Here is a 22,801-nt window from a genome sequence, read left to right as displayed (position 1 = left end):
ATGGGGACCTTGGGGGAGAATTGAGGGGGAGGGGAAGGCAGGGAGGAGAGCAGAGAAAAATGTAGAGCTCAATAAAAATCAATAAAATTTTTTGAAAAAGTTAAAAAAGAAGGAAAGAAATAAAGAACCCAAAAATTTCTAACACTTGCCAGCCATGGTGGCACATGCCTTTAATCCTAGTACTTGGGAGGTAGAGCCAGGTAGATCTGAGTTTGTGGCCAGCTTCATCTACAGAGCAACCAAAAAATTACAAATTCCAACACTTTAAAAATTCAGTATTCCTCCCCCCCTCCAGTCCAAAGAGCAATCAGGGTTGCCTGCCCTGTGGGAGGGGAGTGGGGGGAGGGGGAGGGAAATGGGAGGCAGGGAGGAGGCGGAAATTTTTTCAATAAAAAATAAATAAATAAATAAATAAATATAAGCCTTATAAATATAAGATAATAAATGTATAAATAAGTTAATACTTAAAAATTTCAGTATCTTTCAAACAAGTTATGTAATTCCTTATTCAAGAGGAGAGTGTAATGGCGTAAATGAATGCAGACAGAGTGTAAAAATATATATATAGCTTTAATGTAGAAATAGAATTACAGAACCACCGTTCCCGCGGAGACCAGGAAAGCAGAAGCAAGCGCTCAGAGCTTGCTCGCCAAATTTATAGGCAGACATTAGCCCGAGGCGAACACGCCCCCTAAGGGGCGGGACTTATCCCTACAGGAGAGCCAGGGCATAAAATGTCAGTCATACTTAATCTAAACCAAATGATGTACGGTATAAACCCCAATCTTGTAGCTCAATGTTTAGCATTTGAGACTCAGCCATTGTGTAGCATTTGGGATTCATTGTGTAGTCTTCTGGTTCCACGAGGCTTGTTCAGAGCTAAGGGACTAGGAACTGAACACATCCCTGACAGGAAGACAGACTGGGAAAGAGGCCACAGATCTCTAAGAACTCCACATTCTGAGACAAAGACTTGGTAGGCTGTTTCTCCTGCCAGCAGGGGCTCCTTTCTGTTTAACCAGTCCAGACTTGTCAAATGTGTATTCAAAGGTAGCCCTTAGTATGTTCGTTCCCCTGATGCTCTGAGTCTACCAGCTTCCCTTTCTTTGACTAAATTGACCAATTAAAAATTAGGTGAGGGGGACCTAGTCTACATCACCATAAATGCATGTTTATCTGAGGCTGTGGTCTATTGGTTCCCCTTTCTTTTTTTAAAAAAATATTTATTTATTTATTTATTATGTATACAATATTCTGTTTGTGTGCATGTCTGTAGGCCAGAAGAGGGCACCAGACCTCTTTACAGATGGTTGTGAGCCACCATGTGGTTGCCGGGAATTGAACTCAGGACCTTTGGAAGAGCAGGCAATGCTCTTAACCACTGAGCCATCTCTCCAGCCCCTGGTTCCCCTTTCTTATTTAAGCTAACCCAAAATTGGGAGAAAGGCTCCCATCTCAGGCCACCAAAAACACTTAAAACCTTCTTCACTTTTATTTGACAAAGTTTGTTAACTGTTGTTGCCTGCTGTAAGGGATTTTCTTCCTGCCTACAACCTCAAGGACACTAGCCCACTCGAGCACGTGACTCTGGCAGGCCTTGCTCCGTCGCCCATTCCCTCTCCCTTGCTAAAAACTGTTAGATTACATTCCTAAAGTAAGCCACCAGATTCCCTTATGCTCAGTCGGTAGCATTAGGCCATTTCCTCCACCTGAGGCTGACAACTAAAGTCCAACAATCAAAAGCCCCTTTGGTTGACCTAATTAACATGCCCAATTAAAATGAAACACCTCATCCTAACATGGGGTTTCCCCCTTTACTTTCTAACCACACCTATGTGTCACGTCTATCTCTAACAAGAGACAGTCCTTTGTCCCTCCGGGACAAATATCCCTGCCCCTTTCCCAGGTCACCTTCGCTTTCTCTACCATCCTCTATCTCTTTTACCACCACACCCTGGCCCATTCTAACACAGATCTCCCCTTTTTTTCTTAAGCAAGGTCATTTGATGTTGTTTTTCTGCCTGGGTCAGACAGCAACGGCTTTTAACTTTTCTTCCTCTCTTAGTAAAGGATCTCTCTGTGAACACAGGTGTTTGGTTGTGATTTGCACCTAACTGGGTGGGGGGTGAGGGGAAGAGGTCTGGAAGGAGTCCCCACTGTGCTGGCAGGTGTCCCCTTCACAACCTATCTCAGGGACTTTAGGCTGCTTCCACTTCCAATCTGCCCCGTCCTGGAATAATGGGAATAAGGGCCAATTGTGTTTCTCCACGTAAGGCTGGGCTAGAAAAAAAAAAAAAAACCCTAGCCACCTCATGGGGTTACCTTTAACCCCAGCACTCAGGAGGCAGAAGCAGGAGGTGGATTTCTGTGAGTTTGAGGCCAGCCTGGTCTACATAACAAATTCCTAACCAGCCAGGGGCACACAATAAAACCCTGCCTAACAAAAACAAATTAAAGCAAGCAAAAAATATCCATAAAAAACAAAAGACTAAAAGAATTGGGTACAGGAAGCTCCCTTCCTGAGGAAACAGCCGCAGTGAGAGGCTATGGGGGGGGGGGGGGCAGGGCCAACCTGTCAGGATTAGAGGCTTTGTTAAAGCATTCAGGCATCAAAAAAGACTGAGGAGGGGTATGTACTGGGTAGCTTCTTGTCAACCTGATGCAGACTGGAGAGCCATCAAGAAAAGGGGGAACTTGGTTGAGAAAATGCCCCATCAAATTGGCCTGTAGGCAAATCTCTGGGGCATTTTTTGATTAATGTTTGATGTGGGAGGACCCAGCTCACTGTGGGTAGTGCATGCTATCCCTGGACAAGTAGGAGGTCCCCAGCTGTGTCCCCCTGGGTATCTCCTGGGTTGTACAAAAAAAACTAAAAATGTAAATAAATGAACAAACAAACAAACAAACAAACCAAGCTAGTCAAGACGTGGGGAGCAAGCTAGTGAGAAACTCTCCTCTGCGGACTCTGCTTCAGTTCCTGCCTCCATCCTCCAGCCTTGAGCTCCTGTCTTGGCTTACCTTCTGACAGACTTTACGCTGTAAAGTGAAATAAACCTTTTCCTCCCCAAGTTAGTTTTGGTCAGCATTTACCACAGCAACAGAAAGTGTACTAGAACAGAAACTTATACCAACCAGTACGGCAATTGCTGTGACAGACTTATCCTTGTTTTGGGAAGGATTGTGGTGGTTTGGGCTAGAAAAGCTGTTGTGTGCCCATCGCTTAAAGAAAGAGCTGTTCTGTAGGACCTTAGAAGATAAGAATGCAGAGAAATGCTAAAACTGAAGGCCTGCCTTGTGAGCTTTCAGAGGGAAGTTTGAAAGTACCCTAAACAGATGAAATAAACCTTTATCTCCTCTGTGGCTACTTTTTTTTGTTTTGTTTTGTTTTTGTTTTTGTTTTTCGAGACAGGGTTTCTCTGTGGTTTTGGAGCCTGTCCTGGAACTAGCTCTTGTAGACCAGGCTGGCCTCAAACTCACAGAGATCCGCCTGCCTCTGCCTCCCGAGTGCTGGGAGCACCACCACCGCCTGGCTGTGTGTCTACTTTTTAACTTGACACAGGTTAAGGGCATCTGGGAAGAGGGAACCTCAACTGAGAAAAATGCCTTCATCAGATTGCCAGTAGGCAAGTCTGTGGGGCATTTTATTGATTAATGGTTGAGGTAGGAGGGTCCAGCCCACTATGGGCTGTGGGCTTCCCCTGGCCAGGTGATCCAGGGTTGCATAAGAAAGCAGGTTGAGCTAGTCAGAGGGAGCAAGCTGAAAGCAGCCTGCAGTTTTCTGCGTCAAGTCCTGCTCTGACTTCTCTTAGTGAGGGAGAATGACTGGAAAATTGTAAGCAGAAATAAGCCCCTTCCTCCCCCAAAGTTGCTCTTAGTCACAGTGTTTTATCACAGCGATAGAAAGCCTGAGACACTCCCCAAGTTGCTATTGTTCCGTGTTTTATTGTCAATAGACAGCAAACTAGAACCAGGAGAATTGCGGAAATTCTGCCCTGGGGAAAGACCTCAGAAAGCCAGCAGTTAAGGTGGATGAGTTGATTTTAAACTGTCCCTAAGAGCACATTCTGTATGCCAGAAGGCCATGGGAGCAAAGCAAGCCTTCTGGGCTTGGCCAGCACTAACTGGGAAAGCTCAGGATCTGGCCAGGCCGTTGGGAGGAAGAGTCAGTAAGATCTCTGTTAGAACTTAAGGAGGCTCTGAGCCAAAGGCAGTATAATAGGTCACCTCTCTCCCATAGCCCAGTGAAAGGAAGAGCAAGGAACAGGCCTCTCCCCACCAACATATGTGTGTATGTATAGATAGATAGATAGATAGATAGATAGATAGATAGATATACAGGGACTAGATCACAGGTATTTTTGTAGCTTTTCATCCAAGCTGGAGAGACTAGGCACCAACAGTTTTAAGGCTTTCCATGATGATGGGACAGTAGGATATACTCTGGGCCTTTAGCGTACTATGATGGTGTGAGGGTCTCTCATCATATCCACCCCCTGCACCCTCTATATCACTCCACCCTCCAACCTACCCCCATCTGCCCCCTACCTTCTGTGCTCTAGGGGTAGTTGTTTTTGTTTTTTGTTTTTTTCAAGACAGGGTTTCTCTGTGGTTTGGAGCCTGTTCTGGAACTAGTTCTTGTAGACCAGGCTGGTCTCGAACTCACAGAGATCCACCTGCCTCTGCCTCCCGAGTGCTGGGATTAAAGGTGTGCGCCACCACCGCCCGGCTTCTAGGGGTAGTTGTTGAAGAGCTAACAGCCTATGCAGGTCCATGGGGAAGGAAAGCGGGGGTCAAAAGTGAAGTCTTGGCATCTTTAGAAGGTGTGGAGGTTTGTTATAAACCGTAGTGAATGGAAGAGCATAGAGGCAACCCTCCCCTATGTTAAGAAGGTCCCATACATTTTCTTCACAGTTCCAACCCAGTCGAGAGAGAACTTAGGCACCTGTCTTTTCTAGGCTCTCCAACCACCAACAACCTTCAGGGTGTGAGAGAGATGTGACTTTTTCTATTCTTGCCACTCCAGAACCTCCATGCTACCCTCACCCCCCCACTCCCAGCCACATTCCTCCTATCTCCCTCCACCGCACCCCAACCCCACTTTCTGTGTTCCTCAAGCACTACTTCAAAGTCAAATGTTAAGATAAGGTTAGGTTAAGTGATTTCATTTGGTTTGGTTTGGAAGAAGGACTATAGAAGCCAACCTACACACACAAAGAAAAAAGAGGCCATGTTTCCTTAGAGCTCCCAGTCTAGCTGAGGGAGAACTAAGTGCTGGTGTTTTCTGGGTCCTCCAATGAATGTGAACTGTTAGGATACCTTTAGAGGCCTGGCATTCTCTAGTCCTGTGTTCCCCAGCTGGTCCCATCACACACAATTGACTCCCCCCTACTACCCCCACCCTACCTTCTGTGCACTCCTAGTACCATACAGGAAAATAACGGTCTGTTCTGTGAGTTTGGACAGAAAGTCAAGCCCCCGAGTGAAGTCTTCATGCTTTTATAAGGTAAAAACTAGTACGTGACTGACCCAGTGACAGAAGACTAAAGGACCAATCCCTCTTCTCCCAGACAGACATTTGCTTTGTCCAGCCATTCTAGCCGAGGGAGAATCTAGGAGCCAGTACTTTCTAGGTACTCCAGTGAGGATGGGACTTAAGGAAACTGCAGAGATGTGACATTCTCTTTCCCTAAATTCCCAACCTCCCCCTCCCTGAAGCCAGGTGACCATGAGCCCACCTTCTGGGCTCCACAACTGTGCTGGGAAATCTAAAAGCCTGCATGAGTCTCTGGGAAAGGGGGTCATGCTCCACAGTGAGATCTGGCCACCTTAACAAAGTCAGGCTTTCCTTTAACTGACCCAATACAAGGATGAGCTGAGGAGCTACTGACCCTCACAAAATAGTAACTGGAAGGTAGTGTGGTAGCGTGCCCCTTTAATGGCAATACTCAGGGAGGCCAAAGGCGGGAGGATGAATTTCTGTGAGTTTGGAGCCAGACTGATCTACATAGCGAGTTCCAAATCAGGTAGGGGCTACGTATTGAGACTTTGTCTCAAGAGAATATTGTCTAGAGCAGACACTTTTAGGGCGTGTAGCGCTGCTGAAGGAAAATCTCTGCGCTGCCCTTCTCTAGCATCACCCTCGGAGGGTGGGGATGAAGCTCTAGCCTGCTACAGACGTGTGACAGTCTCATCTTACATCACCCTGCCCTCCTCCAGCACACCACCTCACCTTTCAGTCTGCCAGACCTGGGCCGCACTGTACCACACCTGCTCCCGCACCTGCACCGCACCTGCACCACACCTGCACCGCACCCGCACCGCATCCGCACCGCACCCGCACCGCACTGCACCGCACCACACAGCACCCTGAAGTTCATTTCCTCCCACCTCCAGACCTCCAAAACAATTACTTGGAAATCTAAGGCTCAGTACAGAGTGGCTGGTATATCGAGTCAAATTCTGTAGTGAGATCTCTTGCTGGTTTTGTAAGGTAGGGGAGTTCAATATTTGATTCACTGGAAGGAAGAACACAGGATACCCCACTTCCAAGCATTAGCTAGATCAGACATTTTCCTGCTACTTCCAAGTGAGTTGAGGGAAAACCTAGTAGCAAGTGTGTTCTAAGCCCTCTCATGGGGAAGCACCTTTAGGGTAGGTGCTACTAAAGCGTGGTATTCCCCAGTTCCCGACTCAGTTCTCCACATATCGCTACCATTGTCTTACCCTCTGCCCCACACAACCCCGCAGCTCCTGCCACCAGCTCTACCTAGTATGGCGCTCATCCCAACCTCGTGCCCACTCCCCACGAGACCCACTCCTATCTTGTATGCTCCTCGCATACTGCTGGGTCCACTAACATTGTGTGCCGGTTGGTTGTTCAGGAGACTCAAGCTCCGCAATGGTCCTGTGGCTTTTGTAAAGTAGGGAACTCAATTTCAGTATCTGGCACCCGTGAAAGGAAGGGTGTAAGAGTACCTCCTCTGCTCCCCGTCCGTCCCGCGCCCCCCAGCATTAACTAAATATCATATATTCTTTTAGCATTTCCGCCCCAGCTGAGGGAGAACCCAGATGCCAGTTTTTTCTATGCCCTTGGAGGATAGGAGTAAAGGGTACCGCCGACATGTAACCTTTTCTTATCCGACTCCTCCACAAACTTGTACCTGCAGCTAGGAGGAAACGGCTCCTGACACCAGCCTATCTCCTCGCCTCCGGCCCTCACCTCCCATGGTCCAGTAACCCACGCTCGGTACCCTTCCAACACCACTGCTGACTGATCCCACCCATCCTCCTGTCCTGTACAAGCAATGCCAGGAAACCCGTGTGTAAGGGGCAGATTGGGAAGGGCAAGCTCCACGGTACTAAGTTGGTGGTGAGTGGGTGGCAAGGTGGAAGCTCTGGTACCTAATCCGGTAAAAGGAAGCCTATAAGACCTACCACCTCACCCTGGTTGATACTGACTAGATCACTGAGCTTTTAATACTTCCACCCTAGCTGAAGGGAACTTAGAAGTCAGTGTTTTCGAAGACCTCCACTGAATACTACAGAGGTGTTACATTCTCTGGTTTTACCCATTCCCAACACCCTGGTCTCTGGCCTGGGGCCTGGCGTCCTTACCCCGACCCCACCCAAGCCCCACCCTTCGTCATATCACAAGCACATTTGAGAGGCTGCAATGAAAGCCTGAAACTCTGGCTTGGCTCATAGTAGCCACCTAGACTTGAGTACCAGCTCCTCCAACGGGTGCCCCCATCCTGTTCCCAAACTCAGAAGCCTAATTCCACAACCATGTCTAAAGAGCAGACACCCCAGACGTCCGAAACAGAATGCCGCACAGTGGATTCCCCAGAATTTGAAGATGAAGAATGCTGGCTTTACAAGGGTAAAGGCCTGCTTTTTTAGCACGACCTAAAGGAGGAAAGCGACCCTTCTGGTCCTGAATTCGGAGTTTCTTTCAAATTCCCCAGGATCAAAGGGGAAACCATGTCCTCTCTCCCCAGTTTTTTTTTTTTTGTTTCTCATACCACCTCGCCCCTGGTTTCTAAGTAATGCCATCCTAGAATCCTTAGTTCTCTCTCGAACTGTCAAACTAAGTCAGGGAGTCCCTTTAACTGGAGGCAGCCAGAATGATGACCAACACAAACTTTTACGAATGAACCAATCAGCATTACATCCTAAACCATGTGGAACTGCAGTTGGAGACTGTTGGAAAGGAGCATCCTTCCCGAGATTAGAACGTACCAGTGTAAACTGGTAGTCACCGTCCCCGCTCTACTTTTCCCTAGAATGGGAGCCACCTGATACTGCTCCCCATCAAACTGAGGGACCCATTCAACAACAACAAAAGTCCTATAATCTGAAACATTGAACGTACTTTGGATTCACTTTTTCACCTTAGTACAGTGAGCTGGATCCCAGCGGTAGTGGTGGTACTCAACTTTCAGAATACAGAGGCAGGGCAGATCTGAGTTTGAGGCCAGCAAGTTTCAGGACAGCGAGGGCAAGACAGAGAAACCCTGTACTGGATAAACAAAACCAGCCAAACAAGACAGAAAGTACTCTGGAAGTGGTGGCACACACTTTTAACCCCAGTACGTGGGAGGCAGAAGCAGGCTGATCTCTGAGTCTGAGGCTAGCCTGGTCTACACAGAGAACGCCAGGCCAGTTAGGGCTATATAGTGAGAATGCCTCAATAAATAAACAAACAAACAAATAAATAAATAATCAATAGAGTGGTTTAACCTTTTGACATAATAGCCTCACCTGCCGCAAAATCCGCACACTCTTGCTTCTGTACCTTCTAGAATATGCAATGAGAGATGTGGAGACATCTTCAAAGTGCTTTGACTTTAAACGTATTAAATACGAGTTTTACTGCATTCAGGTCTGTATATGTTTAATCCTCACTGCCTTTTTTTTTCCTTGTTTCATTCACAGTGTTGGGAATCAAGCTTATGCCTTCCTCTGCACTGGACAAGTATTCCACCCCGAGTCCACCCCTAAAACCACCCTGGGATTTTTGTTGCCTTTGTTATTATCATGTTGGTTTTTTTATGTTTTGCCAATGTAGGCCTTTTTTTTTTTTTTAACAAACTGTTAAGCTTTCAGAGGAATGAGCTGCAGCAGCTCAGGTATTCCTATTGGCTCTCACAAAGTGCTTCTCTGGGTGGAGCCCTTCAGATGAGCTCAGGTACCTTTTTGCACAGAATCCTCCTTTTCTTTCTTTCTTTCTTTTTTTTTTGTTTTTGTTTTTGTTTTTCGAGACAGGGTTTCTCTGTAGTTTTGGAGCCTGTCCTGGAACTAGCTCTTGTAGACCAGGCTGGCTTCGAACTCACAGAGACATGCACCACTACTACCCGGTTGCATCCTCCTTTTTCAGCTCATTTTTCTTCACCTGTTTCAAGAAACTAACTTGATTCTTAAAGTGCTGAGTATGTGCCATACATCCATCAATTTAGGTATAAAAGGTTTTTCCAAGTTTACTCAGAGTCAAAAGAATAAATAAAAATATTTTTCTTATTATACATAAATGCAAATTTTAAAACACTATAAAGTAGTGAAGGACAAATTTTTAAATTTTTTTTCTTCTTTCATATCCTTGGCAGTTTAAAGGGTCCAATGGTACTACAGGCCCCAATTCCAAAATGGGTAACTAACTATTACTTCCTCTCCTCCAACTATTCCATAAGCTGTTAATAAAATCTCAATTATGTTTAGGTTTGGCAATATCATTCCGCATGTTCAAGCCCAAGAGGCCCCCAAGCCGCTGCCTCTCCTTCCTACCACCATTTGCTTTACTTCTGCATTTCACACTTTATTTTTCATTTACAGATGATGACATGGAAACTCAGGAGGACAAATCCCTGGGGTAAGTTATGCCACATTTCCCTCGCATCAATAGTTGTCATCTTGGGGTTGGCAGCTAATTCCAACTGAAGTGGTCAAGCAGGACACTTCCCAAACGACCTTGTTACAGGTTATGACAAGCAGCACAGAAATGTCCACTTGATGGGGCACGCGAGAACACCAGCTAGGATTTATCAGACTTTCTTTGCCAAGAGAAAAGAGCCTTTGCTTTTGTCACTGAAACTGGTAACTTGCTATGTCTTTTTTTTTTTAAAGTGCTACTACAGTAAGACTGCAAAGCTTCTTTAGATTTTTATTTTTCGTGGGGTTCTGAAGCCCTCATTATGAACATGGTGGGTAGCAAGTTCTCTTCTGTACTCAGTTTTTACTGGGGGGTCCCTCCAAAGCCAGGTGCATTCCAGTTACTAAGGCTAGGAGTGAGCTACAACGGCTCAGAGAACTGATAACCAAATTCCCAGAAACTTAAGGAGAAAACAGTTTAGATGTAGCTTAGCCTCAGGGCCTGTGTATTTAATGATGAGAGCAGAGGGCGGGAGCAGAAGCACAGCTCTAGACTGCTTAGAGAAGCACACATTCTCCACTGCAGATGCTCTAGGGTCAGAATCTCAGCAGAGCTAAAACACCTAGTGACCACTGACAAATCTCTTTCTGGGAGGAATGAATCAAACTGAGGCTAGTAATTGTGGCCTGAACCCAAAACAAGAACAAAATGCATAAAAATCCAAAACTGAAGCTTTTTAAAGGGAATCCATAAAGAAAAACAAAGTGGAGAGCAAAATACAAGTAACAAGTGAGCCAGTTAAAAGCGTCTCGAAAAACCAAAAAAAAAAAAAAAAGCGCAATAACAAGCCGGGCGGTGGTGGCACACGCCTTTAATCCCAGCACTCAGGAGGCAGAGGTAGGTGGATCTCTGTGAGTTCGAGGCCAGCCTGGTCTACAAGAGCTAGTTCCAGGACAGGCTCTAAAACCACAGAGAAACCCTGTCTCGAAAAACAAAACAAAACAAAACAAAACAAAACAAAAAAAAAGTGCATCAACATTTGGGGCCAATTAAAGTAGAACAAATTATAGTCAACAGATTCATCTCACTATTTCACTTTCTTAATCTAAATGTAAAAGTTGATCTAGGTGCTACCCTTCAGCCTCAATATTCTGTTCAATGCATTTTCTGAATTCAATCACAGTTATTCAATCAGCACCAGACTGTAGTTTTAGTGCTTGGGTTTCTGAATTGCATGCAATCTGGTGTTGGGGTGAAAAACTCTCCAGTGTGTTGACTATTGTGATACTTTTCTCTAGCTACACCGAGTCATTTCTGCGCTTGCAAGACATCCTTCAAGAGAGCAAAATCAACAGTATTGATGATAGCAACACTCGCCAGGCTGTAAGTGGGACAAGGAAGACAGAAACACACCAAGATGTGGGAATCTGAAAAACACATCCGATGGCAAGGGCGTGGTGGTGGACTCTGAACATGCTAGAATAGATATGGTATTAGGCTAATGATGTCTGCTGAAACCTGAGCCTCACTGCAAATGTATTGAACTAATCAATTAAGTACGTTCAATATTTTTTATCCCATAAATCCTTCTGTTGCTGGGTGTGGTGGTGCATCCCTTTAATCCTCACACTCGGGAGGCAGAGACAGGCAGATCTCTGTGAGTTCAAGATCAGCCTGGTCTGCAAAGTGAGTTCCAGGACAGCCAGAGCTGTTACGCAGAGAAACCCTGTCTCGAAAAAAACCAAAAAAAAAAAAAAAAAAAAAAGCAAAACAAGCCAGAGGTGGTGTCTTGAATCTGTAATCCCAGCATGCCTATGGTGAGATGGGAGGCAGAGACAGCTATGTCTGGCAGCTTGTAAGCCTGCTAGTCTCAAGTATGCAACGTGGCAGAAACAAGAGCTACCCTGTCCCAAACAAGGTAGAAGGTAAGAACCAATTATTGAAAGCTGCCTTCTGACACATGTCTTTCTCTCTTTTCCTCTCTCACTCCCCCCTCACACAGACACACACATACTTTAAAATTTAAACATAAGACACAGCACAGCATGGTCTTGTGTGCTCGGATACCAGCAAAAACACCACAGATGTGACGAATGTGATACTAGAGGGCTAATGCAGAGGGTGTGTGCTTAAAGCTTTGAAGTGGGAAGGCGTCAATGTGCAACCTCAGCTAGGAAATTACACATTGCGTGACAAATTTTTCACCACTCTGTGCATATCTGAAATGACCAAACGCACTGAAAGAATTGTTTTTAAGTGTTACAACTAAATTTTAATAAATAGGTGAATTTGCAAGTATATAATACATGAATATTAAGGATTTACTACCAAAGTAATGATTCTTTTCGGGTAGCAGCTACAGGTCTACCCTGAAGCCAGGGCCATAGCCCTAGAGAGCTGAGATGAATGAGGCCTAGATGGATATAACCTCTTTCACTCTGTCTTTTTTTTTCTGAGAGATACTCACTATGGAACACTGGCTGCCCCAGAACTCACTACGGTAGACCAGGCTGACCTCAAACGCACAAATTGCAATTGCGTTTGCCTCCAGAGTGTTAGTAAGCTGGTAGCACTGGCCTTGAGCCCTGGGCCCTGCCTCTGCCTCACCAGTGCTGGGACTGCAACCACATTCATATTTCCCTTTTGAGATTTTGAAGGAAGAAAAGTAGTCAGCAGTAATAAAAGTAAATTAAGGATTATTGTCAGTAACCAAGACCACTAAAAATATTCTAGAACCAACTCAGGCCTCTTCAGGGTATCTGGTGCTTTCATTAATGTGAGCAGTTTATTGTTTTTTTTTCGAGACAGGGTTTCTCTGTTTAACATCTCTGGCTGTCCTGAAAGTAGCTCTTATAGACCAGGCTGGCCTCAGAGTCCCAGCGATTCACCTATCTTTGCCTCCTGAGTGCTGGGATTAAAGGTGTGCACCACCACCACCCAGCAAACAATGTATTATTACAAAAACATTGTACCCAAAGCCCATTTTCTCCAAAGTTTTCAAGGTAGCCCTTACTGATGGGTACCGTGATGTAAGAGAGGAGCAATGGTCAGGTTATAAGGTACAAATGTTTACTAAGTTTTGTCCCAACATTATTTTCATCTCTATTTATATCAACTATAGGATTAACATTAAGACAGAAATCTTCCTTTGATGGCCAAAAGTTCTGTCTACTTCCTTTTTTTAAAATTTATTTATTATGTATACAATATTCTGTCTGTGTGTATGTCTGCAGGCCAGAAGAGGGCACCAGACCCCATTACAGATGGTTGTGAGCCACCATGTGGTTGCTGGGAATTAAACTCAGGACCTTTGGAAAAGCAGGCAATGCTCTTAACTATTGAGCCATCTCTCCAGCCCCCTGTCTACTTCCTTTTGACTTTCCCCTGTGTCTTTATCACTCTGTAGGGAAGTGCTAGGGAACCAGTCACAGTGACAGCAATATTTATATTAATTTATAATATTTATGATACGTGAAAGTTATCATTGGCAACATAAAAACAAACCCCTCCATGTATATGTATGTAAAATAGTGTATGCCTTTAATCCCAACACCTGGGAGGCAGTAGCAGGAATATTTGTGTGTTCTAGGTCAGCCTGATTTGCAAAGTGGCTTTGGTTTGCCTCATTCTCCAGAAGCTCTGGTGAGACAAAGGCTGACCTTGAGCTCCAGTCAGCCCCTCCTCCACCTCACCTTGCCTGGGACTCCACCTGTGACCTACGTCACCTTATTCAGATTTCTGTTGGGGAGCTTCTGGAGAGCCTGATCTACAGAGTGGCTTCCGGGCCAGTTAGGGAGTTAGGGAGATAGCCTGCCTGCATTTTGCATGGCTAATTGTTCAAACTCCCCACCCCCACCCCCTTTAAGGAAAATCAGTGGTCTGTTTACTATTTGATAAACAATAAAAACAGTAGCACTAATGAAACCTTTATCAAAACCTCCAGTTCTTTCTTTGGCCTTTTCTGTTATACATAACACTGAAGTAAAAAAAAAAAAGTAATTTTCACATTCCCATTCCTTTTAGTAGAAAGACAACCTTTTTTAGTTCCAATATGAATGGGTCATTTTTTTGTGTGTACCTGAATGACTTTTGTGTCTCTTCAAATTGCTGGTGTCAGCCTATTGACAATCGATTATACTTTCTCTGTATTCTAGGGAGATGCTCACTGATCTGAACTCAGAAGGTGAACAAGATGTGGAAAGAACTGCACCAGGTATCTTTCTTGCCGTTTGAATTGTTATTGAAGTCATATGTTGCATCCTTGCAGCCTGACAGCTATGCAAGCAAAGCACTCATACTCATAAAAAATTTTTTTTAAATGCCTTTAAAAAGTTAAAGACATTGCAAGTCAGGTGTAGTGGTGCATGCCTTTAAGCCCAGCACTCCAGTACTCAGAGAGTCAGGCAGGTTATCTTCACAGGTCAGCCTGGTTGATAGATCAAGTTCCAGGAGACCGAGGGCTACATAGTAAGACCCTATCTAAACAATAAATAAGCAGACAGTCAAGGGATAATCAGGATGTACCCTACTTGATAAAGTACTTTCCTTGCATGCATGAAGCCCTTGGTTCAATTTCTCAGTACCACAGAAGCAGAACATGATGTGATCCCAACATTCGGGATACAGGAGGGACCCTGTCCCATTCCAAGGATGACCTAGGCAGGCAAGGATCATTGAGGGTAAGGAAGGGCTTCAGGCAGTCACTATTCCCAAGAATCACACTGTGCCTTGGCCACAAGGGAGGACTTCAGCTCGGGGACTGTCCCTGGTGGTGTCTAGTACCTTTTCTCACTCAGACATCCCCAGAAAAGTATCCCTCTCTCTCCTTTGTTAACCAAGTCCAAGGCTCTACAACAAGGGCAAGGAGAAACCCCAGTAGGCTGCAAGGCAATCGAATGAATCCCCTTTTAATAAACACATGTTAAACACAGGCACACATATATTCTTTCTGTTTGCTCTGTTCTTTTAGAGAATGCTGGTGAATGCACAGTGTATTGGACTATTCTGTTTACATCTTGGTCTCCCCTACTGTGCTGTGAGCTCCTTGAAGATAAGACTGATTTCACTTTTCCGCATAGTGTCTGACGAGTATTGTAGGAATAAAAATTTTTTTTTTTTTAAAGATTTATTTATGTATTATGTATACAACATTCCTGCAATGTATGTTTGTATGCCAGAAGAGGGCTCCAGATCTCATTATAGATGGTTGTGAGCTACCATGTGGTTGCTGGGAATTGAACTCAGGACCTCTGGAAGAGCAATCAGTGCTCTTAACCTCTGAGCCATCTCTCCAGCCCCCTGTAGGAATAAAAATGAAAGAAGAAGTCCATCATATCAGGAAATGCTTTAGAAGACTTAAGGAGATCTAAGAAAAGTGCTGTTTTAAGCCTTCCTGTTCAAGCCCCTCTAAGGAGCTTCATCCCCAGCTGTCTTAGTCACTGTCCAATTGCTGTGAAGAGATACCATGACCACGGCGAGTCTTACAAAGGAAAGCATTTAACTGGGGCTGGCTTACAATTTCAGAGGTTTAGTCCATTATTGTCATGGTGGGACACATAGTAACACATAGGAAGACATGGCGCTGGAGAAGGAGCTGAGAGTTCCACATCTGGATTGGCAGGCAGCAGGAAGAGAGAGACAGTGAACCTGGCTTGAACATTTGAAACCTCAAAGTCCACCCCCAATGACACACTTCCTCCAGCAAGGTCAAACCTACTTCAACAAGGCCACACTTCCTAGTGCCACTCCCTAGTGACCAAGCATTCAAAAATATGAGCCAATGGGGATCATTCATATTCAAACCAGCACACCTTATATCACCACCATATTTCACTTAGAGATGGCATTATACTCTTGAGCTTCACTATAGTCATTGCGTCTTATGGTGGCTTCTCCCTTTACCTGTGCTTGATGGCAGAAACTAATGGAGCCAGAATGTATAATCCACAAATGGTACAAGCTAAATAGGTTTCCTAGAATGAGGATTTCTCTTCACCAGAATCTCTTTTTCCTAAAGTCTATACTTACTTTAAGAATGCCGGGCGGTGGTGGCGCACGCCTTTAATCCCAGCACTCGGGAGGCAGAGCCAGGCGGATCTCTGTGAGTTCAAGACCAGCCTGGTCTACAAGAGCTAGATCCAGGACAGGCTCCAAAACCACAGAGAAACCCTGTATCGAAAAACCAAAAAAAAAAAAAAAAAAAAAAAAGAATTAGGGAAGAATGAAGAGATGTCAGCCGGGCATGATGGGCAGTCCTTTAGTCCCAACCCTGGGTGATAGAGGCAGATGCACCTCTGAGTTTGAAGCCAGCCTAACTTACAGAGCAAGTTCCTGGGTAGCCAGCCAGGAACAGGGCTATACAGAGAAACTCTGCCTCTAAAAACCAAAACCCAGAGAGAGGTGGGGGAAGAATAAAAAAGGAAAAAATGCCATCTTCTGTGTATAGTTGTACCTAGTGTGTACAATTTATTACTGGGACAAGGACATTACACAAGTCTTTAATCAAGGAAACCTGAATGTCTTCCCAGTTTTAAAAAAGATATATCTTTGTTATGTGTCTATTTTGTCTGCATGTATGTCTATACACCACATGGTGCCTGTGTACTCACAGAAGTTAGAAAGGGACGTTGGATCCCCTGGAACTGGAGTTACAGATAATTGGGAGCCACCATATGGATGTAAGGAACCAAACCCTCATCCCCTTGAAGAGCAACTGGTGTTCCTAACCACTGTCCTCAGCACCCTTTCTCCAATTTTTAAGGTAGACCCTACAGTATTTCTTGGCTGTAATGGAGGGGTTCATTTTCGTCCCTGGGGTAGAGCTGATACAAAGGAAACAGTTCAGACCATGATGCTGCGCTGCTTGAAATCAGCATCGTGGTGGTGTTCTCCGTAACAGAAATAATGGAAGCGAAGACTTTGTGTTTTACTAGGATTGATCTTAAGAGCAGATAGAGACTTTTCTAGAATGCAGAAGGAAAATTAATCCAGCTATTCTGTGTGTCAGCTATTCTCTCTCTCTCTCTCTCTCTCTCTCTCTCTCTCTCTCTCTCTCTCTGTGTGTGTGTGTGTGTGTGTGTGTGTACGTGTGTGTGTGTGTGTGTGTGTTTTGGGACAGCATTTCTCTGTGTAACAACAGCCTTAGCTGTCCTGGAACTTGCTTGTAGACCAGGCTGGCCTCCGAATTCGCAGAGATCCGCCTGTCTCTGCCTTCTGCGTGCTGGGATCGAAGGCCTGCTCCATCATTCCTGGACTCCAGCCATTCCTATTGGATCAAGAATGTATCTTGCATACCCAGTTTTCTATTCTTGCAGCATTATTATAATAACGAAATCTGAAAAGAGGATGGTGCTTCTTTCAGGACGCTTTAACAGCGTGCTCTGCTGAGCTGAGTGTGATAGGACATGCTGCAACCCCCGACACGTGGGAGACTGTGGCAGGAGGATTGGAAGCTTGAGACCAGCCTGCCTGTCTCAGTATTTTTTTTTCTTTTGAGAAAGGGTTTCTCTGTGCAACACCCCTAGCTGTCCCAGAACTCACTCTGTAGACCAGGCTGGCCTCGAACTCACCTGCCTCTGCCTCCCTAGTGCTGGGATTAAAGGTATGTGCTACCATGTATGGTTCAAAAAAAAAACAAAACAAAAAAAACCTTTTTTTCGAGACAGGGTTTCTCTGTCAAAATATTTTTTTAAAAAGGCTAGGGATGTATTTCAGTGTTAGAGCAATTGCCTAGCTTGCCTAAACATTTTGGTTTCATTCCCAGCACTGTAAAGCAAACAAGGCTGAGGGTGTGGGTCAGTAATAGGCCATTTGCCTAGTATGCTCAAGCCTTGAGTTCAATCCCCAGTACTAAAATAAACAAAGACGCAGGAGTGGTCAATGTGGCAGAACTGACTACACTTACTTAATTTCCGGGGACATTTTAATTGTCAGTTGAGCACTCAGAATTGGCTCTTTTGAGTACACTTCTGCTTTTCACTAAGTATGGAAATGTACAGGGCTTGTCAGAGGAGGGGTTAAGTGCTCTACCACCAAGTTGCATCCTTGGCCCCCAAACAACTTTTTTAACCTGAAAAACTGGAGATTATATTCAACAGTGATACTACCGTCTACTACTCCAGAATGCTACTCTAGAACCTTTCATCTGGCCTCTCCATTGCCATCTAATTCGAATTCCTTTCCTGAGACAATGTTGATATTAAAGCACCCACATCACATTTTTTTTAAGAGAAAAAACAAGTCTCCCTCAAGGCTGGCCTCAAACGTGGGATTCTCCTGCCTCTGCCTCCTGAGCACTGAGATTAACAGTGTATGCCGTCAGCCAGGTTCCACATTTTCTCTATGGGAGTAGACTCTATAGGATGTCAAAGCAAAGACCTTGCCTGCCACGGTCTAGCAACACCATTGGCTGTGCTCTAGCTTTCACCATATGAGCCCAAAGCTCCCATCCGTGTGTCTTCAGATTCCCCTGAAACACTCATTTCTCTTCACTAGCATGCCAGTGCCTGCTCACTGCCGTCTTTCGGGGCTCTTCTTTCATGGCTCGAGCCCGTGACTTGCATCCTTCTGCCTTTTCTTCAGATACTGCTGGTTTAGCCTGCTCACTCACTCACACCAAGTGTTCTGTCTCTTCCTGCCAGGTCCTTGGATCACGTGCCTGCTCTCTGCGCAGGCTCTCTATAGTAAACTTGCAGAGTCTATAATTAAAAAGACAAAAAGTAGGTGAAAGAAAACGTGGCATTTGTTAGAAAGTTAGCAGCACTAGGGAGGCAGAGACAGGCAGATCTCTGTGAGTTCGAGGCCAGCCTGGTCTACAAGAGCTAGTTCCAGGACAGGCTCCAAAGCAGCACAGAGAAACCCTGTCTAGAAAGAAGAAGAGGAAGAAGAAGAGGAAGAAGAAGAAGAAGAAGAAGAAGAAGAAGAAGAAGAAGAGGAAGAGGAAGAGGAAGAGGAAGAAGAAGAAGAAGAAGAAGAAGAAGAAGAAGAAGAAGAAGAAGAAGAAAAAGAAGAAGATTGTCTTGGATACAATCACATGAGCCCTTAAATGGAAGCATGAGACTAGAGTGTAGCTCAGTGGTAGGTCCCACGGTTAGTGAGACTAGCGTGTAGCTCAGATCCCACGGTTAGTGAGACTAGAGTGTAGCTCAGTGGTAGATCCCACGGTTAGTGAGACTAGAGTGTAGCTCAGTGGTAGGTCCCACCATTAGTAGGCATAAGGATTCACTCTCCAGTACTCCACCCTCCAAAAAGTAGATGCGGAGAAACCAGAAGGGTTTCCAACATAGCTGGAAGGTGGAGCATCTGCAGTGTGACCGGTTCAAGTATGGTACAGCACCCCCACCTGTCCTTAGTCATGCTCTAAGCCTCCACAGGTATTCATTCCACAGAGCTGAACCTCCATAGCTTCCAATCAGCGATCAATGCTGAAGGGTTTGCAACTGTCCAGGCAGGAAAGATTTCTAAAGAGACACCTGGGCCCCTCCCTTTGGCTATCAGACCGTGGAGACAATGGATTCCAGGGACTGGAATTTCCCCAAGAGTCTCAAACACCAGAGGTGAGAGTTTGTCTTTCTGGAAGAAATCTCACACTACTTGTCAGCCCACCTTGTACAAGAAACTGAAGCTGGGACCACAGCTTGACAGGGACTGCTTAAATCCCTCGACCTCTAAGCCTCAGCCTCAAGTGAGTGCTCTGAAGAGGGGGAGTGGTGCTCCCGGTGCTCCCAGGACTTAACTATCCCTCTTCCCAATGTGGCACATTGAAGAAATCGATTTTCTCTGTTTTTCGCTATTAATTGTGTCTTTTACTTTTGTTAAAGTGCTTGTTGTGGCTGCTAGGATCCCCCAGGCTTTGCCTTTAAAGTCTCTTTTGAGAGGGTTGGGGTCACCAACAGCTGGAGTAAGTGTTGGGAGGAAATGAGCAGTTACCAGGAATGGGCCTCGGGTTTCCTTTGGTGGTGAAAACGTTCTTAAACTGAAGGACGCACAACTCTGTGACTAGAGCTAAACCCTACTGAATTGCACACCTTTAGGGCGAATTTTGCCATGGCTGGCCATGGTGGAACAGGTAGGATGATGAGTTCAAAACTATCCTGAGCTACATAGAGACATAGAGAATCCAAGGCCAGCCTGGGCTGCACAAGACCCTGCCTCTCTCTCTCTCTCTTTAGAGAGAGAGAGAGCAGGGCAATCTGGGCTACATGAGCCTGTGTCAGAAAGCTGCAAACTTTTTGATGTAAATATTCTCTCTGTAAGTAATTTCATCGTTTGTAATAAATTGCACACATTTGTTTGATATTCAGCCTAATTTCTGGGTACCCAGTTTCTAAAGTCCTTGGATTCTCCAAAGTGATTTTTGTTATCTCCAAATGTCTTTTGTATTGCTAATGATGCCTGCTGGCTGGGGGTTCCAGAACAGCTTCAGGATGGGGGTTGGTTGCCAAGGGAACCAAATTGGGATCTGAAGGATTTCAAGAAATATTGTTTATTTGTACATTTGAGATACTTGATAATCCTGGAGAGGGACATCTGTTATTACCAAGCCCTGTAGGGCTTTCCAACACCAGCTAGAGGCCTTTACTCTCCCCTGGCTTCTTGCATCTTTGTAGCTCCACAGCTCAGTCAGCCCACATTCGTTAAGGTTCAGCTTAAGCCCTTGCAACTCTTTCCCCTCAATGTCTTACAAACGAAGCCTTCCTTAGCATTCCAGTCTGTACTATCTGTCCGAACATTTATTAGTTTGCCAATTAATCTCACATTGCCGTCAATCACTGAGGTGAAGCAGCCACGATGTTGTCATATACACTAATACATTATTTTGAATCTGCATCAGATTTTCATTGAATAGTCCTCTGTGCCAGACAGGAAGACTTGACTTCATAACGCCATTGAAGCAGCCCCAAGTACCCAGTCATCCAAGAAAGAGATCCAGGTGTGCTAGAAGTGTCTTGTGACCAAAGTCATGCAAAGGCTGTAACGCTCCCTCAGAAAAACAATTCTATAAATCACGGAAAACAGTCACTGCTTCCCCACAGTTCTGCAAGGCCTAAGCACTTTAAAAAGCCAAATATTCATTCCGGTATTTACCCTAGATGCAGTGAAGAAACCTGTTCCATTCTAATGTTTGCCTTGGAGACAGTGATTGCTAGTCTCCCGCAAGTTGTTTCACCAGCTGTTCAGCGACTGCATCCTTTTTGTTTGTTTGTGGTGTGGAGGTGAGTGGGGGTGGGGTGGCCAACAGAAACCTCACACATCCTAGCTAGGCAAGCCCTCTACCACTGAGCCATCTCTGTAGCTTGCTTTATGGAATGCCCAAGAGGTGCTTTACGCAGCTGAAAAGAACGATTCCTTTGAAAACGAATTTGTAATCGGGGTTGGTGGGGCAGCTTTGTAACCAAACATTTTAGGAAGCTGAAGCCTGCAGGAGTATAACTAGTATAAGGCTAGCCTGAGCTAAGGAGGAAATTTCTGGTGACCTCGGGCTAGAGAGGAGACTCTCAAGAAGGCTTTGGCGGCTAGATGAGCACTGGCAGGTTCCTAGTGAATCATGAAAGGAGACCATGTGTTTTGGGCTATCCTGAGTTGCTAAGATGGCTTAGTGGAAGGGAACAACACTTACAACCAAGGTGGTAAGAGTTCTATCTAAGAACTTCAGTCTCCTACTGTTTCCTAGTAACTCAGAGCCTAAAAGGCCCCACCGCTTGCTTGAGCTTCACGTTTCCTCTCTCTTGTGCATTTAAATGAGGTAGAGGGCCTGTGGGAGACAGACCTGAAAACAATAGGCCGGGTTTATCAGAAGGGTGATTTCCACAATAATTATGAAGCTCCAAACTTCAGTTAGTCCCAGTGAAACGGAACCAAAAGGGTGGGGCTGTAGCAGCTCATTGATAAAGCCTCAACATTGACCCCCATCACTACAAATTTTAAAAAGTTTCTCTCCCTCAATAGTAGTAATTTCACATTTATTGTTGATAGGCAGGTAGAGAGATGCTGCAAATACCTTGTGGCCTAGAACTCTACACAGGAGTAATTATCCGTGGACAGGTGGTTTGAAACAGTCTTCCGCTCATCCTCTTGTTGTCTGCATTAGAAACAGTTGAGGCCGAGAGCTGAGGGGCAGCAGTCAGATGGCTGGCTGCCCAGAGTCCTGCACGGTCCTTCCGAAGGGTTTCATGCCGACAGGAACGAGATGGAGACTTGGTGCTATTTGCCTCGCCAGCCTTCACACAAACCCAATTCTCTTTATTCGTTCCCCTCCCCAGTGCTGCCTATAATCACTGTTTCTGACTAATCCTGCACAAAAGTAGAAAATTCCCAGGGGATCTATGATCAGGAAGCTTCTTGTCCTCTGACCACCAGAGAGGCAAATGGGAAAAGGTTATCCTCCCGCCTTTCCCATTCCCCGCCATGCCCTGCTTGCTGTTTTTGGTTGGGAAGCAATCTCAGGCTTGCAAAGCCAAGTAACTCGTGTGTGTGTTGTGTGCCCGTACACTAGCCTGCGCATGGGTACGTATATTGTGTTGTGTGTCATGCGTAGGATCCCATGACATTACTGGTTCCTCCTTCTAGTGAATATAGGGGCGCTTGGTGTGCAACGACCTTAAGCAGCAGCATTGAAGCCTGAGCAGCTTCTGTCTGCAGACCCAGCCCAACTCTGAAGTCAGCCTCACCGAACCAGATCTGAGAATCTCCTTTCTCTGGGCTTGCCACAGCTCTCTGGTAAGCCTTTGGGGCCAACACGTGTGTCAGTGGGGAGGGGGAGGGTCCTCAAGTACCTAGGCTTCTCAGGCAACCACGGCCTGCAGTTGCATCAGCGGGCTGTGTGACCTGTTGCTGGCAAGACCCTAACCCAGGGTCCAGGGCTCCCTAGCTCCTGCGCAGCCGCAGACCGTTTCTAGATGGAGTCATAAAATCTAGATGCTAAATTTAGGACCATCG

The sequence above is a fragment of the Microtus oregoni genome, unplaced genomic scaffold, assembly GCF_018167655.1.
Source record: "Microtus oregoni isolate MIOR12 unplaced genomic scaffold, Mior012 000097F_ref0000449, whole genome shotgun sequence".
In the NCBI taxonomy this organism is placed as follows: domain Eukaryota; kingdom Metazoa; phylum Chordata; class Mammalia; order Rodentia; family Cricetidae; genus Microtus; species Microtus oregoni.
The sequence above is the reverse complement of the archived record's forward strand: the minus strand, read 5'-3'. Positions refer to the sequence as shown.